Below are 10429 nucleotides of genomic sequence, written 5' to 3'. Positions count from 1 at the left end.
TGATTGCAGCACTGATTCATTCTTATTCTTTTATTTTTTCCCCCTTGGCAATTTAATTTTCACAACACGGTCTCCAAATTCATACGCATGCCACAACTTCCACTGAAATGTGCAGCCATATTGTTCAGATGGCAAAGAGGGCCTCCTTGCACTGACTGAAGTCTTAGCAGGCTGCTCATGACAATGGAAAACATCTTCTTTTCTCAGAAAAGCCACCCTTCGAGTGAGCTCAAGATGCAAACCTTTCAAGAGGCATGCCTAATAACGCACTTTCCACAAAGGTGGTGAAATATTGATCTGAGGTAGTTTCATAAGATCGAGGAGGATGCGTTTCCACAGAACACTCCGCTGATCTGTTATTCTTGCAGAAGTGTATCAGAAAACACACCGGGATTCTTCGAGCAGTGCTCAAAAGAACAGAAATATAGATGGACGGTGTGGAACGTACTTTCTTTCTGCTATCATAAACACCACTTCTTTCCCTCAAGGGCCAAGGAAGTGCAAAGCTATGCTGGCATATATATCTTTTTGGTTACTTTTGCTTCTAAGAAACAGGAACACCCAAGTACAATCGACAGTCTTAACAGCCCTATCCTATAAAAGGGCATAAGCAGCCACAATGCAATGTCCAGTCAGGAACACAAGAGGCTGCCTTATCCTGAGTCAGACCATTGGCCCATCTAGCCCAGTATTGTCAACACTGACTGGCAGTGGCTCTCCAGGGTTTCAGGCAGGATTCTTTCCTAGCCCTGCCTGGAGATGCCATGTCATGGCCCCACTGGAGTCCTCCTCACAGGAGGAGGAGCTGGAGTCCCCGGAGACCCAGGGCACCACAGATCAGTGACTGCCCCCAGACCAACAGGAGCCCAGGCCCTCAGGGGTGATGGTTGCAGGTCCATCCCTATCAGAAGGAGGGGATTCTGCCTCTGAGGCAGAGGCAGAACAACCCTCTGGCCCCCACGAGCATTGTCTCCTCAAGCAACAGGTCAGTAGGGCCCCTGTGAGAAGGAGCACTCACTTGCAGAGGACCCCTCAGGAGAAAGTGACTCCTCGGGAGTAGGGCTCTGAACAGGGAACTTTGATTACTGCAGCTGAGCTCTGGGTGGGGCTCAGCAGGCTTTGGGGTTAAAAGCCGTCATTGCAGACCTAGCCAGTGTTGGAACGACATCATTCTTCCAGCTCATGTGCTGTGCACCTTGCCTCCTGGAACTTGCCCTGTGACCGATGCTCCATGTTACTGACCTTTGGGCTCCCTTTCAACTCTGCCTCTGGACTGCATAACGTATCTGACTGGTTGCCTGTGTTTTGACCTCTGCCAGTTATTTGGACCACTCCTGTCTTAAGCCAGAACCCCATTGGACAGAAACACGTATGCTCAAATGTTTGTTGGCTTCATTGCATTGCTTCTGGGTTGGTCCTGCACTCAGAGTCCACTGCAGTCAAGGCAGGACACCAGGGTTTCAGGCAAGATTCTATCCCAGCCCTACCTGGAGATGCTGGGGATCGAACCTGGGACCTTCGGCATGCAAAGCAGGGGCTCTATCACACTGAGCTACAGCCCCTCTCCAGTTGGCCCATGAGGACAGGACACTCTCTTATACCAGGTCAGACTGTTTGTCCATCTAGCCCAGTATTGTCCAGCCTGACTGGTAGCAGCTCTCCAGGGTCTCAGGCAGGGAAGGTTTTCCCCATCACCTTCTATCTGATCCTTTTAACCAGAGATACAGAGAAAGAACCTTTGAACCAGCCACTAAGCTACAACCCCTTCCTAAAACCAGGAACATAGGAAGCTGCTTTCAACCAATCCTGGCTTTGGTCCATCTAGCCGCATCAGGAATGGAGAACCTCTGGCCCATGGAAGCTCTGTATCTTGTCCACAGAGCCTCCTTGGGTTCCTCCAGGCAGCAAGCCTTAGCCTCTAAGCCCTGCCCCCCGGAGAAATCCTCACTGTTATTTCTGATCTCAGATTGGAGATAAGCGTGGGGATGTGGGCATGGGGGACTCAAGATGGCGTTCTTTCCAGCACAGCTCAAGTAGCTTTGTGTGGCCTGCTCACCTCCATGGGGACAATGCTGACATGGAAATCCCCAAGGACTTGGCTGGTGCAGGGAGGAGGAGCAGGGCCAGCCCTACCATTGGGCAGAGTGAAGGAATTGCCTCAGGTGGCAGATGCTGGGGGGTGGCAACAAGGTGTGTTGGAGGAGAGACCTGTGTGCTATGTTGTCTGCTCTGTACCCCCTATGTTAGTTAGCTTGATGTCTCCATGTGCAATGGAGGATGCTGTCCCAACCTCAGTGTTGAAGACAGATTCATCACCGGTTGGCTTTTGTACATGGAATGGGAGGGGGCGCCATCATGTTCTGTGCCTCAGGCAGCAAAATGTCTTGGGCTGGCCCTGAGAGCAGCCACTCCCTCCTAGCACTGGCCGAGCCCTTTCTCCATGCTCCTCTCAGCACAAAAGGCAAAATGGGTGGAGGCGGGGTGGTAATGTCAGTGGACTTGGTCATAGACACCAATGTCATCCAGGGTGTAGAGGACCTGGTAAGGGGGCAGTTCAGTTCCCCACCCATATCTGGTTATGAACACCTGGTGTACACTGTCAAGCAGTGGCTCTCCAGGGTTTTGGACAGAGGTCTTTTCCAGATCTACCTGGAATTGACCCTGGGACCTTCTGCATGCAAAACGTGTGCTCTTCCACTGAACTACAGTCCCTCTGAAAGAGTTAGCCGTGGACAGCCTCCTGTCTGTCCCATCAGCCAGGACAGCTAGGCTGGTGAGGACTAGGGAGAGGGCCTTTTCTGTGGTGGCCCCCACTTTTGTGGAATTCCTTCCCTAGCGGCCTCCACCATGCCCCCTCTTGGATGAGCTTCCACCAGAAGCTCTTCAGGCAGGTGTTTGGGGTGGGTTAGGGTTTTTTGGAGCAGTGTTGTTTTGCTTAGTTGATTATGTACATTTGTTGTATTTTGTGTTGTGTTCTATGCCGCCTAGAGTGACCAGGTAGCCAGCCAGATGGGTGGCTAATCAATCAAATAAATGCATACATGCATCTCCTTTTAACTTCTGTTTGCATAGCGGTGGGTATTTCCTTGGCAGAGAGACAGATGTGAATGGCTTTTAACAGGAGAGCCATCTTCGGCCATAGAAGAGGCCTCCGTAAACATCCGATGAGCAACGTGTTCTTTGATTTGCGGTGCTCATATTTTCTACACAATATCATTTCCCGCAGTCACCTCTTCTTGGATAGCTCTTTCCTCGGTAGCATTATGCACAATCAGCCAGCTTTATGGCTTTCAAAATTGTCTCCTGTGCTTCGCGATCACACTAAAAAGCCTCCGCAGAGCTCGCTGCCGCTTTACAAATGGGAACTTCTGCTCCTTGCCAGCCCCGTCATGCAATGCATGTAAATTGCCTTTGTTGATTTAGGCCCGTAGCTTTGCATGCTCTAATTGGGCAAAGAACAAGTAAACAGCTTTCATTTTCATCAGGACAAATTATTTATTTTACACATTTTATGGTGTTTAAATTTATTTTTCCCTGTAACTCACTCTAACACAAATATAGATATATTGAAGGCTACTTGTGAAGTATAATGTATTGTTGAGCGCTCCCTGGCTCTTCCCAGGTGAAAAGCTGCTGGGTTGGCAAAACCTGGTTTTGGTTTAACTTTGGAAGGAGAGAGTGGCTGGAGACTGAAATGCTTTGCTTTATTTATGAACAAACAAAACATACAAGGCAGAAGATCTGCTACCACAAATCAGATCCCCAGAGAGAGGGACCCTGCACTCTCTGCTCGAGTGATGTAGTGGTAAATGTTGACATGTAGGCACTCCTTATAATAGTCCCCATAGCCACGCCCCCAAGGAAAGTCCAAAATTGCAGGAAACTGTATTGATACATATCAACAAGCCAGTTCTGGGAGTTTTTATCTGCTAGGAGCAGGTCTTTTGTAAAGCTCATGATTGGGTTCACACAACACGCTAACCCACACTCAGTGGTTGAGTGTCAGTTGTTGTTGAACTATGGGTTGTTTGCTGAACCGTGGGTTAGCATGTTGTCTGAACTCAGGACATTTTCTGTAGGGTGGCTTGTTAACCCCACAGTGTGCCTTTTTTTCTTTTTCTTTTTTTAACAAGCCACCTTGAGAAGCCATGGTTTGTTGTTGGGTTGTTCAGGGTGGTTAACAAGCCACCCTGTGGAAAATGTCCTGGGTTCAGAGAACAGGCTAACCCACAGTTCAACAACAACCTATGCTCAACCACTGAGTGTGGGTGAGCATGTTGTGTGAACAGCTCCAATGGGTCTTAATTATCCATTCAAGGCCAAGCCACCCCAAACTACAAGAAATAATATATTGTTTCTGGGGAAATTTATTTCTCCCCAGCTGCTGTGAGGATTGCAGCTACACTCAGAAGGAACAGGGAATTCTGAGTGAGTGGGGTGGCAGATGACACTAGTGTCCCTGCTAATAAAAATGTGCTGGCACTACAGCCCTGTGAGCCTTGCCTCCACTACAACGTATCTAGAGGCAGGGCTCGGCCATGTGCCTGGTGTGAAGTCCAGTCTTCACAATCCCCAAGTCCTGGTTCCACATGCCCAAGCCAGACACCACACTGTACCTTCTGTATCACCAGTGGGGGAGTGGGGCCAGAGCTCTCAAGAACACGGTGCGAGCACTTTTCGGTTAGCAGGAGCAGGATTGGGGCCCCACCCCCCAGCGTCTGAGCAATGTCCCTTTCACGTGAGAAATGTGTGAAGGGGGACTTGTATCACATAACTATGGTGTACAGCTGCCTTCCCCAATCTGGTGCCTTCCAGATATGTTGGACTACAACTCCCAATGATGGGAGCTGTAGTCCAACACATCTGAAAGGTGCCCAACTGAGGAAGGCTGATGTACAGACTTGTCAGTTCACTCTGGGATGAATTTTCAGGAGAAGCAGCCACCAGCTTCCCCGAGGCGTGAAATGAATAGAGAGAAAAAGTGGTTAGCATTGCATTCAGTGTCCGGAACCTAAAATTAGGGATAAAAGTTGTCAAACGAAGAGACAAAGGGCTGTGAAATGAGAGACGCAATAGTGGAGTATTCATTCATTCATTCATTCATTCATTCATACACATACTCCACTTTTCAGTCAACATTGGCAGTTAAAATCCATACAAAGCTGCCATTGATTTCAGTCTATTTGAAAGGGTGGGCAAACATCAGGCTTCCAGGATCTACTTCCAGGAGTTTTTTTTTTTTTTTGTCTAGAACCCTGAGATCCACCAAACAGACCCAAGTGTAAAAGACAAACATTTATAATTGAAACATTCTGAGGCTGGGGATTTCTTTTGAGAACCAGAAATGAACAAACAGCACAGTCTTTCCATGCATTAAAAAAGAAAACAACTACTCCTCAATTACCACCCACATCATCATATTTTTGTTTGTATGCTGCTTTTCCACAAAATTGTGCCCAAAGCAGCTCACAACATAACAAATGAACAACAATAAATAGAATTGGCAAGATAGCAAAACTGCAATAAGTATAACAATATGTTTTAAAATACAATAGAAACAATTACAAGTAACCATAACATTGGCAGATAAATACATAGTGGAAATATCAATCGATATAATATCCAATAAAACAGTACACATAAATTAGACTAATTCAACAACTGAGCACTAAACAGGAGAGAGAATAAAAGCACAATGCAAAAATATGAACAAACATAAATAAGGGCGCAATCCTCTGGCTGCTAGACAACGGCTAGCTGGCCATAGGATTTTTCGGTTTATGGGAACCGACCTCGGGGCCAGCACTCCGAACTCGGTTCCCAGAAAACCGCCTCCCCGCCCCTGCTGCCTCGTAAGAGTTTGTCCCCGTTCTGCACTTTTAAGAGCAGCATAGAGCGGGTGAAAAGGGGGCGCTCCTGGAGGCGGGGATGGGACAGCGGAAGCTCCGGTACTATGCTTCCTATGCACTATCCAGCCTCCCCCCCCCCCCCCGCTTTGAGCTGCTCTGGCTAGGCAGCTGAATTCAGTAGCTGTCTAGCCACTAATGCAGGGCAGCTCAAGCACGGAGAAGATCCCCTCCATGCTCTGCCTGGCCCACATTGGTTAGTCGATTGCCTCCGAGTTTGGAGGAGGCCAACTATCCCCACTGGATTGTGCCCTAAATCTCCATTCCACAGGAGAGTCCTCCAAAATTAGCCTACAAGGTCAGGTTGGCAGTTACATCTCTCACCTGTGGCAGTCTTCCTCTCTCCCAGCTCTCACCTGCATCTCCTGTCATAGTTCCTTCCCTATCTCTCACCTCGAGCATTCTGATGGCACGGTGGTGTCAGGGTTGGATCGGAGCCCATAGAGCCCCAAAGCAGTTCTGATTCTGAGCAAGAGATAGAAACCGTGGGAGAGGAACCTGCGTGCTGTTCAGAGGTGCCGCTGGAGGGAAAGTCCCTCCCTGCTCACATTCCTGAGGGTGGCAGTGACCCTGGCAGGCAGGGGGAGGGACAACTGGAGCTTTGGGACGCTAGGTGCTGGCACAGGGACAAGCGGGAGATGGAGGGCCCTGAGAGGTGGCGCTCAGCCCGCTTGGCGCAACGTCAACAGCTGTGCCCCGATGCCCCATGGGAAAGGGGTGGACTTTCGCCTCCTAGCCCTTAAATTCAGAGGTTTCCTGCCTCTGCCCTCCAAACAGCAATCAACTAATTCAGTAAGGCTAGAAACCTCTGGTAGGCAGCTCTTTTAAGTTTCCCTCATTAGGCTCATGCAATTAGCATCTGTAAGCGTCATTAGGTTGAATGGAAATAATGCCTTGGAAAAGAGCCCTATCTCTGCGTGTTGATTCTGGCTACTTGAGGATTTCAGAAGGCAGCAAGGGTGCTCCCGACAGGTGGCCAGCCAAAGCCCATGGGAAGCCCACAAGCAGGACAGGAGTGCAACAGCACTCTCCCAGTTGGGTTCCACAACAACTGGTGCTCAGAGGTAATCCTCCAACATGTTAAGACCTGAATGGGGAATGACAGCCAGTGTGGTGTAGTGGTTAGAGCAGGGGGTAGACAACCTTTTGGGGCCATGGGCACATTTGGCAATTTGATCAACTGTCCTGGGCACCACCACAAAATGGCTGCCATGGGAGGCATGGCAAAGGGTAACAAGCCCAAATGGCTGAGTACAAGGCAGAGGTGAGGTCTGAACCCCAATATACTAAATGACTCCTTTGAACCCACAGTTTTTAGCACCAACAGAAACCTATTTCACAGCAATCCCTGCTGCCGGTAAGAAAATATTAATTTTTGTTTTTAAGTGGGAGGGGTAGGACACCATGGTGGGCACAAAGAAAGGTGTCCAGGGGCATACTGATGCCCACAGGCAGGCACCGTGTTGCCTTCCCCTGGGTTAGAATGTTGCACTTGGGAGATCCGGGTTCTAGTCCCCACTTGGCTATGAAGCTCACTGGGTGACTTGGGGCCAATCACTGACTTTCACCTACCTCCCAAGGTTGTCGATAAAACAGAGGAGGATCATGAAATTTGGCTCTATAAAACGCATGTTTTAAGACCCTGCATGGATAACCACTTCTAATGGTTGCATCAACTCTCTAGCCTGTGCATACAACTCTCTAGCTTGACTGCAGTTTCTCCTAATCCTTACAAACTGGGAGTACGGCAAATTCCTTTTTTTAAAAAAGTAGGATGGCAACTTTCACATTCCAGATAGGAAGTAACATCAGTAGGTTTTCTATTTGTGCTCGATATTTACATTTTATTGTATTAGTGACTTTGAAGCTGTGGTAATACTGGCATACCTTCGACTTCTTCAGTGGTCATACCTTGTGTGTCAAGGTATACCTACATTCCCTTTTCTTGGTTTGTTTTGAGGAGGAGGATTGCGTCAGCCACCTTGGGCTCCTTGAAAGAGGAAAAAAGGTGGGAGAGGGAGAGGGAGAGGGAGGAGGAGGAGGAGGAGGAGGAGGAGGAGGAGGAGGAGGAGGAGAAGGAGAAGGAGAAACCACCTGCAACCTATTTAACTATTCTAACCATTCCAAAATACAGGAAAGTGTTCATGCTGGACAAGTTTAATGTGTTACCTTCTGCACTTTTGGAGGGTAGCTATCATAGTACCTTATGCCCCCGTGAAGCTGGCATGGTGGAGACTGTGGGCCACAGACTGCTGCATTGTTCCTCCGATCATGCTTTCCAGCATATTTTTCTTATCCCTATTTTACAAGGAATACCTGGGGAGGTCTGACGCGTTCTATACAGATTATCTTTTGGCCAACCAGAAATCTCAGGTAACCTCGAAGGTGGCTAGATTCTGCACCGCCGCAGTGGTCTGTCGGCGTGGGATGATGTTAATCGTTCGATGCTGTTTTGATTTGTTAAAGATTTTACTATTATGTGTGGGTCACGTGTAATTCTTATTTGCATTTTAATGAATTCTGATTGCCTTCGTATTATTGCATTTGTAGTGCTACTTCACTTTGCTGGTCTTGTGACCATAGTGAACTGTTACTTACAACAACAACAACAACAACAACTATCAATGGAGTGGAGGGAGGTCCCTGTTCTCCTGCTGCAGCTGTTGCTACTGCCACAATCCCCTCCCCTACACCTCCTCAGCAGTGTTGTCTCTAGGTTTAGATGGGCCCTTGGGCAAGACACCCTCCATGGGCCCCCTCCCTCAGTGAGTCTACCTTCTCGCTGCCATAGTCACCTGCTGCTTCTCCTCCTCCTCGTTGCACCCACTTGTTTGCTTGCCAGACAAAAGGCAAGTCGACAGCAGCACCTGCTGCCCCCACTCACCACCACCACCACCACCACCGTTGTCTGGGTCAGAGCACGAGGCAAGTGAACAACCAGGTGAAGAGGAGGAGCCAGTCCGGAGGGCTCTTTTGAGTGGGCCCACACCCCAGCAGGTGCCCAACCATGCTGACCCTTGATGCTGGCCCTGCTCCCCAGAAACTCACCTTTGAGCAGGGGAAAGGTATCACTTCTCAGTGGGGCCTCTTTTCACACCAAGGACTGGATTGCAGTTACGAGTCCCCATATCCACAGCAGGAAAAGGATGCTGCGCGTGCCATTCCCGCCAAGGAGAAGGACCCCCAAGAAGCCTTGGGTTGGGGAGGGAGGAGGGGGCAGAGGCTGCTTGCCATCCTTGCCAGATGCAAATTTGTGAGTGTCCCTGATTGAATGCATGTAACTTTCCTATTAAGGGCTGGCCCTACCATTAGGCAGCGTGAAACAACCAGCTCAGGTGGCAGATGCAGGGGGCAGAATTGGGGAACTTAATTCAGTGTTTGTGGTTTCCTGGTCGACAGCTGGTTGGCCACTGTGTGAACAGAACGCTCAACTAGATGGACCCTCGGTCTGATCCAGCACGGCTCTTCTTATGTATGTTAGTGTCTTCCTCTCCCCACCCCCATTTGTTTAAACAATAATCAGCTGTGCACTGAAGTACTTATATATTGTATTTATATACTGCCCTTCATGATCCAATCACAGGGCAGTGTACAAAATTCATTCAAACAAACCATTAAAATAAAATGCAAAGATGACAAACAAACAAACAAAAGATCTACTAAGCAAGGTATTCAAATTAGCAAATGTATGCAAATGTAAACAGATGCATTTTCAATTCTCCAGGTTTGGGATCAGGCTATCCAACACACTTGGAGGTGGGGGGAGCGAAGAGAAACCAAAGAACATTTTAAAAATAAGTCCATGTTCATTGCTTAATTTTATTTTAGAGCCCAATGTGATGGGTTTTGTTTGGAGAGAGAAGGAAGGAGAGACCCTGGCTGACCACTTTGGAACATGACAAATTGAAATGGCAACTTGCCTTCATGTCCATGGATTTACCATCTGCATTGAGTGAGGTCTCCATAATAATAAAGAATCTCAACGTTCTTTTAGAAATGTTAAATGTTCTTTTAAAAAAACATTTTATGGCTTAAAAGAATGAGACAAACAACAAATCCGCAACCCAGTAAAATAAACCTGTCTCTGCCACTTTTGTGAAGCAACTGGAGAGCTTAACAGCTACCCGAATACCTGGCAACCTACCGTGAAGCAAAACAATGCAGGGGGTGGAGTGAGGTGGAATCTGGATGTCTTCAGGCTTTTAAACTCTGCTGCAAGAACCCTGCTGCAATGAGGGTTTCGTTTTGATTTGCACCACTGATAAGAGTACAGTCTGGCCAATCCAAGCATTTCTCAGATGAGATGTGCCCAGGCTTTGCCACCATTTTCTGTTCCAAGTAATGGCGACCTATTGGTGGAAATGCCATCCTAATAAACTGCAGTTGGACACACAGAGAGAAAGCTGCTGCCAGCTCATTTGCTTCTTGAGACATGGCTGTCTTTGAGTTCCAGGAGATTTGGGTCTGGCGCGAATGGATGTCACTTCTTCATCTTCCTTATATCTTGTGGGGGCAGGGAGTGT

This window comes from Heloderma suspectum, chromosome 12 (genome assembly GCF_057233095.1).
Source record: "Heloderma suspectum isolate Gila_16-S chromosome 12, 16-S_ref, whole genome shotgun sequence".
In the NCBI taxonomy this organism is placed as follows: Eukaryota; Metazoa; Chordata; class Lepidosauria; order Squamata; family Helodermatidae; genus Heloderma; species Heloderma suspectum.
Note: the sequence above shows the minus strand (reverse complement) of the source record.